We start from the raw sequence: 14,863 nt of genomic DNA on the forward strand, positions 1-14,863 counted from the left end.
TAGCAAGAAGGCCCCCCCCCCCCGAGGCTGGTGCAATGCTCTTGGACTTTCCAGCCTCTAGAACTATAAGAAATAAGTTTCTTTTCTTTATAAATTACCAGTCTTAGGTATTCAGTTAAAGCAACAAAAAATGGACTAAGGCAGGGAGTGTCTTTGTCTTGAGCAGATATTTTCTTTATAATTTCTACAAGATGTTTGCTTCTTGTACCTGAAAGTGGTAGAAGTGAGGGAGATGAAAAGGAGGAACTGAGCCTGAACAACAAAGTGGTAGGCTGGGGATGGAAAATAGATGGCCCAAGGGGATTTCAACTGAAGGAGTGTGGCCAATGGGCGGCACTAGCAGTGATAATAGATATCCAGACTTAAGGTTCCCTTTTCTGAAGAACAGTTCCCTTGTGCTCATCTCTACCCATGTAAAGTCTAAAACATGGCAGCCTTGCCTTCCATCCTTTGAGAAATAAGGCACAGGACTCTGCACCTAGTGTAGGAGGGGAAGGGTTAGGGAGGAGGGTAGCAGGCTGAGAAATGGTTATGAAACAGCCAGAGGTGAACAGCAGAGAAGCCTTGAGGTGTAGGAATATAAGATCTGAGACAAGATAACCAGAATGAAAGTGTGAAAAGGATGGCCAGGCGTGGTGGCTCACGCCTGTAATCCCAGCATCTTGGGAGGCCAAGGTGGGTGGATCACCTGAGATCAGGAGTTCGAGACCAGCCTGGCCAACATGGCAAAATCCCATCTCTACTAAAAAGACAAAAATTAGCCAGGTGTGGTGGTGGGCGCCTGTAATCCCAGCTACTCTGCGGGCTGAGGCAGGAGAATCACTTGAACCTGGAAGGTGGAGGTTGCACTGAGCTGAGATCATGCCACTGCACTCCAGCCTGGGCAACAGAGTGAGACTCTGTCTCAAAAAAAAAAAAAAAAAAAAAAACAGAAAGTGTGAAAAAGAGAAGCAACCTTCACCCACCCTGAAGGAGACTCAGAAACGTCTGTGGAGGAAATTGGACTTGCTGCAGACAAGTAGGGTGGGAGTTTCAGCTGCTTTGTATAGGCTTTAAATAGAAGTGTTCCCTTGGCCACATACACATACCCAAGTACATACATACGCCCACGAGCATGTTGAAAGCTAGAGGACCCGGGGAACATTCAGGTTACTTTTGTTAAAAACATGAACTACCATATATCCTGAATTTTAGAAGAGAAATGTATATAACCAGAAAATGATATTAGCTTATACTCAGGCTATCTTTGTGGATGATGGGGGACAGTGATCGATAGTAAGTGAAGGGAAATGAAACCACAGAAGTAACAGAACTGCAACTAGGGGGAAAATTATTTATTCAAGTCATATGTAAATATGTGCCTTTTTGAAAGTACAACTTTGTCACTCTTAATGGTTTTAGAAATCTGAGAGGGGCCCTGTGCTATAGCCCAGAGAGATCACTGTTTCGACCAGGGGAATTCAGATATTGCTGACATTCATTTTTGTAAGGAATACAGTAGATATCTGAATAACAAATAACAGCCTGTAAATATTTATATATATGAAATAATCCTGTTTATATATTTGAAATAATCTGCTATCTATTAACAGAAAGAAAATATTAGTATGCAGTAGGTACATCCAGTCATAATGGGCAGCTCGACATTTCTGGAAGAGCCATCTGCAATAAAACAATAGTATTGTAAATATTTAAAAGACAGTAATTAAACTCAGCATTGAGGTGAACTCCACACTGATTTTAGTTACTGTTTTTCTTCAGATTCCACAAAGAGGGAAGTACTCCAAAGAAATCTTTACATTCTAGAAAGATCTAGTTTTTATCATGATGCATTGTTTAATACTCTTAAACTACTTGTCTGTGAGACTATGCTTTTTAGGAATGAATGTGATTCTGTTACTCCTAATGTGATAACAGTAACTCCTGGGTACATTTTAATCTTTGCAAAATTTTAACTCAAAATAAAAATCATCCACTAGTGTGAAATATTTCAATGACATGATTCCAATACAGATTCAAGATGAAAACATCAGGTTTCCTTCAAAAGGAATTTTACTCTCCTTTTACGAAATTGTGTAGGTATTTATATAAGTTAATTTTGAGAATTTTTAGCTAATCATACATTTATTTATCAGTAAGTGATTGAAATCGAGTCCTTTTAGAGAAGGAAACCCAATTAAGATGGTGTTGTGGTTGAACTGTGTCCCCCAAAAAAAGTATGTTGAAATCCTAATCCCCAGAACCTCAGAATGTGACCTTATTTGGAAATAGGGTCACTGAAGATCTAATTGGTTAACATGAGGTCATACTGGAACGGGGAGGCCTCCTAATCCACTATGACTGGTACAGGACGATAACCATGTGAAGACAGACACACACAGGAAGAAAGTCATGTGACCACAGAGGCAGTGATTAGAGTTATGCAGCTACAAGCCAAGCACTGCTTGTGACACCAGAAGCTAAGAGAAAGGCACGGAACAGATTCTCCCTAGAGCCGTTGAGAGAGCATGGCCCTACCAATGCCTTAATTTCAGACTTCCAGCCTCCAGAACTATGAGATGATAAATTTCTGTGTTCTGAAGCCACCCAGCTGTGATATTTTGCTATCACAATCCTGAGGAATAAAAACAGATGGGAACAGATGTACCCACCTGTCTTTGGGTCTATGAAGTAGTACAAAGGGCATAGGCTTTGAGGTTCAGCAGAAGTGGAAATTAACCCCACCCCAGTCAATTCCTTTGTATGTGACTTTACACAAGGTAATTAAGGTAGCTTGCTTCCTCAGCAACATGATAGAAGTAAGATCTTCATGAGATAGTTAGCAGGGCATGGTGGTGCATGCCTGTAATCCCAGCTACTCGGGAGGCTGAGACAGGAGGATAATTTGAGCTCAGGAGTTAGAGACCAGCCTGAGCAACATAGCAAGACTCCATCTCAAAAAAAGAAAAAAAAAAGGTTGTTGAGGGCATCAATTGGTGATTGGTGAATATACAAAAGTTATGGGGCACATAGGTTCTCAAAAAATACTAATTTACAACCCGTATATATGAGCTCATTTAAGTGGTCCGTTAATATTATTTTATGTGGTCATGGAAATTAAGAGCTTTTTTTTATTTTCAATAATTAAAAAAAAACAGTATCTATAAATCCAAACTTCTAGTGACCTGGATGTTCAGTAACATTTTTGGCAGTAATGATTTAAAAAAAAATGAATTATTCATAGTTAACGGGAAATAGACAACCATTTTATTTATGTGCTGTACAGTTTTGTTTGGTCAAAGAAACTCTAGTCCCCTAATTTAAAGAACACTCTGGAAAGGAAGTATCCCACACAAGAAATGTGGTGGATGAAAACTCCCTATAAAAAGTTTATTCCTTTAATTATATGCTAAAAAAATATATTTTTAGAAGCAGTAAAATTATAGTCTTTCCAAGAGTACTGTAATGTGAATTATCCAACCTAATGACTCAGTTTCAAAGTATGAATTATGTATTAGTCTCATTAGAAAGGGATAAAACTTGTCATTCAATATGGGGGAATGACATATTATTTATGTGATCATCCTTCTGAGATCCTATTAAAATGATAGTAAAGAAATAAAAAGGGCAGAATCTAAGGGCAAAGGGCAATTAAGAGAAAACGAAGACCTAATGATGATCACTGATCTAAATCTTTCAATAAACTTCTAGAAGACAGAGAAGGAAGTGATAACTAGAGAAACACAGTGGAGGTGAAGGAACTCAAAATATGCCACTCAGGCTGGGCACAGTGGCTCACACCTGTAATCCCGGCACTTTGGGAGGCCGAGGCAGGCGGATCACCTAAGGTCGGGAGTTCAAGACCAGCCTGACCAACATGGACAAACCCCGTCTCCACTAAAAATACAAAATTACCAGGCGTGGTGGCACATGCCTGTAATCCCAGCTACTTGGGAGGCTGAGGCAGGAGAATCGCTCGAATCCGGGAGGCAGAGGTTGCAGTGAGCCAAGATCGTGCCACTGTACGCCAGCCTGGGTGGACAGAGTGAGACTCCATCTCAAAAAAAAAGAAATAAATAAATATGCCACTGTGGCAAACAGACTTTTTTGAGTTAAGGGTCTTGAAAAAAACAGCAAGAACAAGATCATTCTGACCTTCCTACTGTTTATTAAAAGCAGATGATTAAATTCCTGTGTGACAAATATCCTCCCTGTACCAGAAGGAAAATATCACTCTTATCATCATCAAGGATAAGAAGTTGAGGCCAAGGAAAATCTGTACCGACAAACCGTGTTAGACTAATCCTGATCCTCCTAGCCACTTCTCTATTCAACGAACCACCCTTCTCAAGCTCCTTTGACTTGTCACATTTTCACAATTTACTTTGCGTTGTCTAATTCAGTATCTCTGTGTTTATCTCTAACTGCCTCCTTGAGTCTCCATTTCCTTTTGAAGGCTCCCATGCCGTGTAAAACTTGCAGTAAATAAATGTGCATGCTTTTCTTCCATTGCTACAGCTTATGTCAATTTAATTCCCAGGCTCAGCCAAAAAACCCTAAAAGGGTAGAGATAAAATTTTGCTTCCTCTATAAAGGGAATTCCAGCCAGGAGGATGCATGGAGAGACCGTATCTGAGAAGGAAGCCAATCCGCCTGCAGGACCCAGTGTGCAAGGGCTCAGAAAATTCACTTCCCACATTTTCTTTTCTTTGCAAATTACTTGGCAATATGCCTCAAGAATACAAAAGAGTAAACCAAGGAAAAGACACCAGGATCCAGGAAACAGTGGTTTCAAATGAGGTAAGTAATTAAGGGAAGTCCCTGGGTGACAGCTGTGCAGCAGATCAAGGTAGCAAGTAACAAAGGCCTTCGGAGGAAGTTATCTTGAGGAAAAAAGAGAGTTGAGTATTTTTCAAAATCTTACACTAACTTTGAGATTTTGTAATAATAGAAAGATACCAACAATGCAAAAATAAAAAAGAAAGAAAGAAAGACAGGAAGACAAGTAGAAAGCCACCTTATTAGGATAATCTGACTGCAAGCAGCAGGAAAACCAAACCAAGAAGGCTTAAATAAGACATTTACTGTCTGACATAACAAGAGCTTTATAGGCAGGGAAACTTTAGTTGACTGGTTCATTCAGTATCTGATTCTTCAAGTGCATGGGTTCTTTACATCTTTCTTTTGTTTTTTCTTTTTCTTTTTCTTTTTTACAGTCCAGAGGTCTTTTTTTTTTTTTTTTTTTTTAACACCTATGAAGTCATGAATTCATAGGGAATAGGTTCCAGCAGCTCAGGCTGCTTCCCATTGGTTCCCACACAGTGTGCGTCTCCGGGTGGAGCAGCCCCGTGCTTCCGCTGAACCCGCGTACCTTTCTCTTTGGCTTCTTTTTCTGACCATTTTCCTTCATGCGTTTCAGGAAGCTATCTCGGCTCTTAGAGTGCTCGATGTACTCAATACGCACATTAATTATCTGGCAAGAATCTTGCCCTTAACTTGTTTGTTAACACAATGCCAACAGCATGCTGGGGAACATTGTAGACTCTTCCAGTTTTGCCAAGGTAACACCTGTGGGACATTCGTTTTTGGACAGTACCCAATGTCTACACTATCACCTTTCTTTTTTTTTGTTTGTTTTTTTTTTTTTTTTTTTTTTTTTTTTTTGAGACAGAGTCTTGCTCTGTCGCCCAGGCTGGGGTGCAGTGGCCGATCTCAGCTCACTGCAAGCTCCGCCTCCCGGGTTTAGACCATTCTCCTGCCTCAGCCTCCCGAGTAGCTGGGACTACAGGCGCCCGCCACCTCGCCCGGCTAGTTTTTTGTATTTTTTAGTAGAGACGGGGTTTCACCGTGTTAGCCAGGATGGTCTCGATCTACTGACCTCGTGATCCGCCCGTCTTGGCCTCCCAAAGTGCTGGGATTACAGGCTTGAGCCACCGCGCCCGGCCCACTATCACCTTTCTTATAGATTCGTATATACGTGGCCAAAGGAACAACTCCATGTTTTCTAAAAGGCCTAGAGAATATATATCAGGTGCCTGTCCTCTTTCCTTTAGTGTTTGTCATTTTGACAAGTTACTGGAAAACGGCGGTTCCGGCCAAAAGGCTACATCTCTCTTTCTGCCATCTTCACTCATCCAAAGGCAGGCTCCCCTCATGGTAACAAGATGCACACACTCTTTCAGGGTTCATACCCAACATGGCAGAATCCCAAAGAAAATACTCTATCTCCCTTAGAGAAAGGAAAACTTGCTGGAAGCCCCTAGTAGGCATTTTCTCCTGTCTCATTGGCTAAAACTGTATCCTCTGCACATCTGAACAACTACTGGAAAGGAGAATGGAACCACTGCAGCAGGGATTGTTAATTGCCTCTCAATATCCATCTCCCCCTCCCTCCTTTCTATGATAGAACTTCTCTAAATTGTATCTCGACACATAATCACTAAGCTAGAAGCAACTTTTCCCATCCTCTCTTGCACCTAGGTGTGGCCATGTTACGACGTTCTGGCCAATAGGATATGAGTGGAAATGATGTGGGCAATTTGTAAATTTTTCTTTATAAAAAGTTGTGTGTTCTCCACTGGCTCAATTCCTCCGTTCTGGCTAGTATGAAGATTCGGTGGTAGTGGGTCAGCTTCAAACATGAAGATGGGGGCAATTCCCAAGGGGATGACAGAGCCATAGGTAGAAGGAGCCTGGGGACCCAGGACATTCTCTTGATGCTCAGCCTCTCTCCTCTTACACTGTCAGCTAGCTAGGAATTCTACCTGACAGACACTCTATTTATGTTGGTGACTATTAAAGTAGTGGCAGGGGCCGGGCGCGGGCTCATACGTGTAATCCCAGCACTTTGGGAGGCTGAAGCAGGCAGATCACTTGAGGTCGGGAGTTCGAGACCAGCCTGGTCAACATGGCGAAACCCCATCTCTACTAAAAATACAAAAATTAGCCAGGTGTGGTGACAGGTGCCTGTAATCTCATCTCTCAAGAGGCTAAGGCATGAGAATCACTTGAACCCGAGAGATGAAGGTTGCAGTGAGCCGAGATTGTGCCACTGCACTCCATCTTGAGTGACACAGTAAGACTCTGTCTCATAAATAAATAAAGTAGTGGCGGGTGCTCTGGCTCATGTCTATAATCCCATCACTTTGGGAGGCCAAGGCAGGTGGATCACCTGAGGTCGGAAGTTCGAGACCAGCCTTGCCAACATGGTGAAATCTTGTCTCTACTAAAAATAAAAAAATTAGCCAGGTGTGGTGGCAGGCGGCTGTAATCCCAGCTACTTGGGAGGCTGAGGCATGATAATTGCTTGAATCCAGGAGGCGGAAGTTGCAGTGAGCCAAGATCGTGCCACTGCACTCTGGGCAACTGAGTAAAACTTTGTCTCAAAAACCAAAACAAAACAAAACAAAACAAAAAAATCCAGAAACTTCCTAAAGTAGCCAAAGCAATATCCCAATTACTGCAGTGGCCATGCTTCCCTTAGACCAGTGGTTCTCAAAGTATGATTCCCATATTGAGAGCACTAGTATCACCGAGGAACTTGTTGGAAATGTACATTCTTGGGCCTTGCCCCAGACCTACTGAATTGGAATGTCTGTGACTGTATCCCAGCAACCTGTTTTTTGTTTTGTTTTTTTGAGACAAAGCGAGACCCTGTCTCAAAATAAATTAATAAAAGAAAAGAAAAAAGAAACTTAAAAAGAGAAGAGATGAAAGAAAATGGGAAGAGATAATGTCAATAGGCAACATCATGAAAAATGAAGGTGCTAATTTAAAATCATAAATGCAAGGAAAGAGGAATTCAAAATAAGAATATAATTCTATTGTTAGAAGGGGCTGGGTAAAGGTGTACTAAATCTTCATTTTGCATAAAAAGAAAGTCAATAGGTAGTTCCCAAAAATACTATATTAAGGCCAAACAAGGTGTTGCATGCCTCTAATCCCAAGGCTGTGGGAGGCTTGAGGCAAAAGGATTGTTTGAGGCTTGGAGGCAACATAATGAGATCCCCATTTCTACAAAAAAAAATTAATGAATGAATTAATTATTTTGAGATGGAATCTTACTCTGTCGCCCAGGCTGGAGTGTAGTGGCATGGTATCGGCTCACGGCAACCTCCACCTCCCGGGTTCAAGCAATTCTCCTGCCTCAGCCTCCCAAGTAGCTGGGACTACAGGCATGCGTCACCATGCCTGGCGAATTTTTTTGTATTTTTTTTCAGTAGAGATGGGGTTTCACCATGTTGGCCAGATTGGTCTTGAACTCCTGACCCCAGGTGATCCGCCCACCTCAGCCTTCCAAAGTGCTGGGATTACAGGTGTGAGCCACCGCGCCCAGTCAAAAAAAAATATATATTATTTTTTAAATTAGCCAGGTGTGATGATGGACGCTTGTAACCTCCCATCAGGCTGAGGTGGGAAGATAGATTGAGCTCAAGAATCTCAAAGTCACAGTGAGCTCTGATTGTGCCACTGCACTCTAGCCTGCATGACAGAATAAGATCCTGTCTCTAAAAACAAAACAAAACAAACAAAACTGTAAAATACTGTATCAAGAAACAACTGCCAGGCACGGTGGCTCATGCCTGTAATCCCAGCATTCTGGGAGGCCAAGGGAGGTGGATCACTGGAGCTCAGGAGTTTGAGACCAGCCTGGGCAACATGATGAAACTTGATCTCTACAAAAAAATACAAAAATTAGCTGGGCATGGTGACACGCAGCTATAGTCCCAGCCACTCAGGAGGCTGAGGTGGGAAGATTGTTTTAGCCAGAGAGGCCGAGGCTGCAGTGAGCCAAGATGGTGCCACTTCACTCCAGCCTGGGTGATAGAGCAAGACCCTGTCTCACAAAAACATAAATCAAAGCAAAACAATGCCTGCGTTAGCATATTATTTAAGGATATGAGGCAATCACCGTAAGAATAAAAACAGACGATTCAACTAGTTAAAAAGAATTTTCCCTTTTGGGATGGGGACTGTGAGAGGAGAGCTGTTGATTTTCATTATAAATCCTTCTGTACTGTTTAATTTTTTTTTTAACCTAGGGCATGTATGCTTATAATGAACCATTGAAAAATTATGCTTTCAGAGGGGCTATACACAAGGTGGGACACAGTCCTCCCACTCTGAGAGCCTCTTTGTGAAGTTCTGCTTTGTCCAGGAGGGGGTCACCAGAATGTTTGCAGAGCCCCCGCCAGCGCTGTCTCATGAAGCAGCTTTACAAATGGTCGGATGGGACAGGGTTTCTGACAAAAGGCCCTCTCCTCATTGGCATAATCCTCTGGACAGCTGTACCGGGTGAATGGGAACAGCTCAGAGCCGTCTGTTGGCAGGGTTGCTGCTGTCACCTCTTGCAGAATTTCCTCTCGACCACCCTGCTCTCTCATTCAGATGTCCAACACACAGCCTTAATGGGTAATGGATGTTTTCACCCAGAGAATCCTCCTCATTAGCCTCTCAGTTCTGACCCGGAGGCTGAATGTTCACATCATGGAAAGTCATAATATTTCCACAATCATTGGCCCCAAAGCACTTGTTCAAATAGTAATGGTAGTTAGGATGCTGTAAGAAGATCAATTAAACCATGTCTACGTCTTTACATTTAGCTGGTATGCTTCCTCCTACCATATTGTCCTGTTTGTGATTTACTCTGTACCCAAAAGCTGATGTCAGACTTTCTGCTTTCAACACCAAGTAATTATGGGTGGAAACGGGGGAGGTTGAAGTGGTTTGGGAGTGGAGTGACATGTAAGGCAGTAGTTTTCAGATCATTTCCGGTGGCGCCTTGGTGTGCTGCAAAGATACTTTCATGGAAATGTCCCAGGGATTGGTCAGGACCCTGGATCCTACCTCACTCGAATCAGAGTAGCTCATTTTTGGGGTTTTTTTTTTTTTGAGACAGAGTCTCACTCTGTTGCCCAGGCTGGAGTGCAATGGCACGATCTCGGCTCCCTGCAACCTCTGCCTCCCAGGTTCATGCAACTCTCATGTGTCAGCCTCCTGAGTAGCTGGGATTACAGGCACCCACCACCATGCCTAGCTAATTTTTTTTTTTTTTTTTTTTTTTTTTGGTATTTTTAGTAGAGATGGGGTTTGGCCAGGCTGGTCTGGAACTCCTGACCTCAAGTGATCTGCCCACTCGGCCTCCCAAAGTGCTGGGATTACAGGTGTGAGCCTCCAGGCCCGGCCAGCCCACTTAATCTTAAACGCAGTCTTCCACTTCATACAACACACAGGACATAGGATGCAGCAAGTTGGAAAAATTACTCATACCACCACCCAGATGTGCAAAGAATTTAGAGTGCATTTTCCCTTTGCTTGCTCATTTAGAAGCACACCTGCTCCTCTTCACCTCCCAGGTAGCAAGGGAAAGGCTAGATTTAATCTCATTACAATATTTCCATTTCTTCCCATTTATACAGGCTTGTTTCAGCGTAAACATTTGGTCCATTCGAGGTTCAACTTCCCACTAGGGCTAATGAACATCTTTACCTGGTTGAGTAAATGTTTTCAGGTAAAATACTCTCTCTCTCAAATTTAGTCTCCTCCTCCCTGACCTGGTAGAAAGGGCAGGACTTACTATATCCTTGTGATGCCTGTAGGATAAAAGGGTTCCTGAGTGGTATGTATCTCAGGCCTCCTCTGGTCTCAGAGGCAATGCCCCAAGCCTGCCTGGGTACTGTTTGCCCTGCTGCTGTTGGGGGTGAAATTTGCTGCTGGGATCATTCGTGGCTTGGTCAGTGCCCAGCGGGCGGTCACCAATAACGTCACTCCCTCTGAGCCTATACCACACTCTCCACCAAACCTCTCCCGTGTTGGGCCACACAAGGCTCTGCTATCAAGCCCTCTCGCTCTTGCCCCCTGGGGACCCACAAAGCCCCTGGTCCTCAAGTCAGCCACCTCTGTGTCTTCCTCCATCCGAAAGACCTGCAGAAGCTTCCGAGCCTGGTGACACTTGTTGGGGACCAAGCAGCTTGCACAATGATACTCCATCCTACTCCGCCCCAGCCACGCTGCATGACCTCATCTCAGCCCAAAAACAGACATTGGGAACATCCGACCATCCATCCGTTTCCCCCGCTCTTTTAGGCTACCTGCAGTGACCGCAGCAGCAGGGGCGGCGGGAGTTGCCTCTCCTCTTCCAGCCTGGAAGAGCATGTATACTACGCCCCTCCTTCCGGGGTTGACTCCCGCCCGCCCCTCGGGGTGGGAAGGGTTCAGGAAACACAGGCCAGCTTATCTTAAGGAAACATGGTCAGGAATCTTTCAAAAACATACCTGTTGCGAGGGGGAAAGAAACCTCCAGGACAACAGTGATTTGCCTCAGCGGGGCAAAGGCCAGGCCTGATGGAAGAGCCCAGCCTTCGCCGAGCGCCGCAGGGAGCCAGCGACTCGCGGCTGCAGTTCCAGTCCCGCCGCGAGCCTGAGGCGTGCGCATGCTCGGTGCTGCGCGGGGCTCCTTCCTTACCGCAGGAGCCCCTCGTCGAGAAACGCAGGTAGGCCGCATCCTTCTCGTCGCTGTATTCCCCAGGACCTGTGGTTCCTTATATTGAGTGGCATGACTGCATTCCTGCCCTTGCCGTTGACTCATTCTTTGCCCTTGTCAAGTTTCTTTGCATGAGTCGGTTTTTCCCCCTCTCGTTAGAACTGATAATAAAACAGACTTACCTAGCCAGGACAACATAGGGAGACCCTGTCTCTACAAAAAATAAGAAAATAAAATATTAGCTGAGTGTGGCGTCACACGCCTATAGTCCTATCCACTTGGGAGGCAGGAGGATCACTTGAGCCCAGGAGTTCAAGGCCGCAGTGAGCTGTGATGGCGTCACTGCACTCCAGCCTGGACAACAAAACGAGACCCTGTCCCCCAAAACCAAAAACCTCACAAGGCTCTTCCAGGTGTGAGCTAAGATAATGTATTGAATGTCCCTTGGTGAATTCAGAAATGCTGGGGATAAAATATACGGAACTCTCAAATACATCCGGATTATTAGCAGTGTAATGTCTACAAAGAAATACTCGTCGTCTCGTTAGCATTCTTTTATTTAATAGAGTAAAAAAGAGCGAAGATTTTAAAAAATTAAATTCATGGAACTGTTTTTATGTTAAAGGAGGGAAACATGGATTGTGAACATTTTTATTCTTCTTGGCCAAGCCCTTGTACAATAAAGTTTGCTAACTACCATTATCTCATTTGCCAGTCATTAATCCAGAGAGATATATTTAGAATCATTAAAGTTTCTCCCCCCAAAATTAGGTTGAGATTTTATTTGAATTTTGTTAACCCTGACATCTTTATAATATTGAAACTTTTCAGGAAAATGATAGTTTCCTTTGCTTATTCGAGTTGTTATTTTTCTCTGAGTAGATTTTGGAGTTCTCTTCATACAGTCTAGTATACTTTATAAAGATTTTCTTGATAATTTTATAAATTTCTTTTTGGCCTGGACAGTGGCTCACACCTGTAATCCTAGCACTTTGGGAGGCCAAGGCGGGAGGATCACTTGAACTCAGGAGTTCAAGACCAGCGTGGGCAACACAGGGAGACCTCGTCTCTATAATTTTTTCAATTAAAAAAATGTTTTTTTTCTGATTACAAATGAGACTTTTCTCTCCTTCATGGTTTAACTATTTATAGAAGATATATAGTTAAGGGAATGATTTTTGCAAATTCATCCTATAGCTGCCATAATAAAAATACCAAGAGTGATTCTTAAAAGTACACCTGTATCTTATAGTATTTAGCAGTTGCCAAATGGCAGGCACTATGTCATAGGTTTTAAATGTATTTTCTCAGCAAATTTTCACAATAATCCTATAAATTAATAATAGTTATTATCCTAATGTGTAGATGAAAACGCAAGCCCAGTGAGATGACATAATCTGCCTAAGGTCACACAGTTCATTACTAAACACGAATTAATTCTCTTAGGTTTTCTAGATACACAATCATATCATTTATACAAAATGACAATTTTGTCTCCTCTTCCCAAGGGCTATGTGTTCAATTTTTGTTCTACACTTTACTGAACTGGTCATAATTATATTAAAATGTTAAGTAATTATTCTCACTTAAATACTTCTAAACCCTTTTCCATTCAGTGGATATGCGTATATGATGCTGTAGTCAATAGAAATAATGATCACAATAATCCCTAACACTTACTGTGAATCCAGGCAGTCTAAGTCTGGAATTGATGTTCTCAATTACACAACTAATTCAAGAGTTACCGCACCTTGTTATAGCATGTTTCAGGCCACTCTAGCATGATCCACATGTTTCAAACCTTCTCCACCACCTCCCTTCAGTTTTCTGGCTTTGTAGCCAAAGTTTGTCTCTAAGTCTAGCCCCTGTTGGGTTGGTGATCCTGTTTACCATGAATCTAATCTGGTACTTTCTTATGACCTGTTTTCAGTAATGGTCCCTTGGCTCTACTCAGTGAACTTAAATAAACCCATCTGTGTCCTCTCTAGACCTCAGAACCCCATCCTATTTAAGTCCAGTTTCCTTTTACCAACAGATCCTGATGAAGTCTCTTTCAACATTCCTTTCAAATATCTTTGAAAACAGAAAATAAGGAATTTCGAGAGTTTTTATTCATCAAAACCCCATAATAGCTATGCCAGCATGGTGGTGCACAGCTGTAGTTCAAGCTACTCTAAGGCTGAGACCAGAGGATCACTTGAACCCGGGAGTTCAAGGCCAGCCTGGGCAAAGTAAAGAGACCTCTTCTCCCCACGTCTCTAAAAAATAAAAATATTGAAAGCCCCAATGTCCAATGTCAGAAAGATCAAGGAGAAAGTGATACTCTTCTACACTACACTTTTAAATTCTTTTTAAAGGGCAATTTGACAACGCATGTAACAAATTTTGCATATTCCTTGACTCAGAAATCTCACTTATTGGCCTCCTTCTCCTCCAGCCCTGTCACCACCTCTGTCCTGGAGAAGAAGCCATATTTGGTCTCCCTCAATGGGCAAGACAGAGGCAACGCGGGCACCATGATCCCGGCTCTGCCTTCCGGCAACCCGCAGCTCACTGCTCTCATCCTGGAGCGGCTAAGAGCCAGGCCCATGTGGCAACTTCTGTTGATGCTGCCTGGCCACTGTGGACACCAATCCAGCTTACCAAAACCCGAGGCGGAAAGCCGAGCATTGGATGTCCACACACCTGGATGAGCAGGACTGGAATCTTATGATGCACAAAAGCTTATTGCGAAATGATCAGGGACAGAGTGAGGTTCAGTCAGGGACACTGGAAGCTGGAGTAGACAGGGTTATTTCTCAGGCAGAGGATCCACAATCAAATCACAACCTCAGGCCGCCAATGGAACGAAAAATTCGTGAGATCCTGGGTGCCCAGAAGACAGCGATGTTGCCAGCGCCGCCTTTAGAGCCTGCAGACCAGGACCCTCCAGCTCCAGCCCAGGGTGCTTCCCGGGAACGTGTCCAATCTCTTTTGAAAGCTCTATTTAATTACTGGTGAAGAAGTGACTGGTTACATAAGAGTGCAACTTCAGCCGGGCGCGGTGGCTCAAGCCTGTAATCCCAGCACTTTGGGAGGCCGAGGCGGGCGGATCACAAGGTCAGGAGATCGAGACCACAGTGAAACCCCGTCTCTACTAAAAATACAAAAAATTAGCCGGGCGCGGTGGCGGGCGCCTGTAGTCCCAGCTACTCAGGAGGCTGAGGCAGGAGAATGGCGGGAACCCGGGAGGCGGAGCTTGCAGTGAGCCGAGATCGCGCCACTGCACTCCAGCCTGGGCAACAGCGTGAGACTCCGTCTCAAAAAAAAAAAAAAAAAAAAAAAGAGTGCAACTTCAGAATGAAGATAGGCCAAGGTCTCACTGATTTCTATATTTCAGCCTTGGCTATGGGCAGTGTCCAG

The sequence above is a fragment of the Macaca thibetana genome, chromosome 18 (genome assembly GCF_024542745.1).
Source record: "Macaca thibetana thibetana isolate TM-01 chromosome 18, ASM2454274v1, whole genome shotgun sequence".
Lineage (NCBI taxonomy): Eukaryota > Metazoa > Chordata > Mammalia > Primates > Cercopithecidae > Macaca > Macaca thibetana.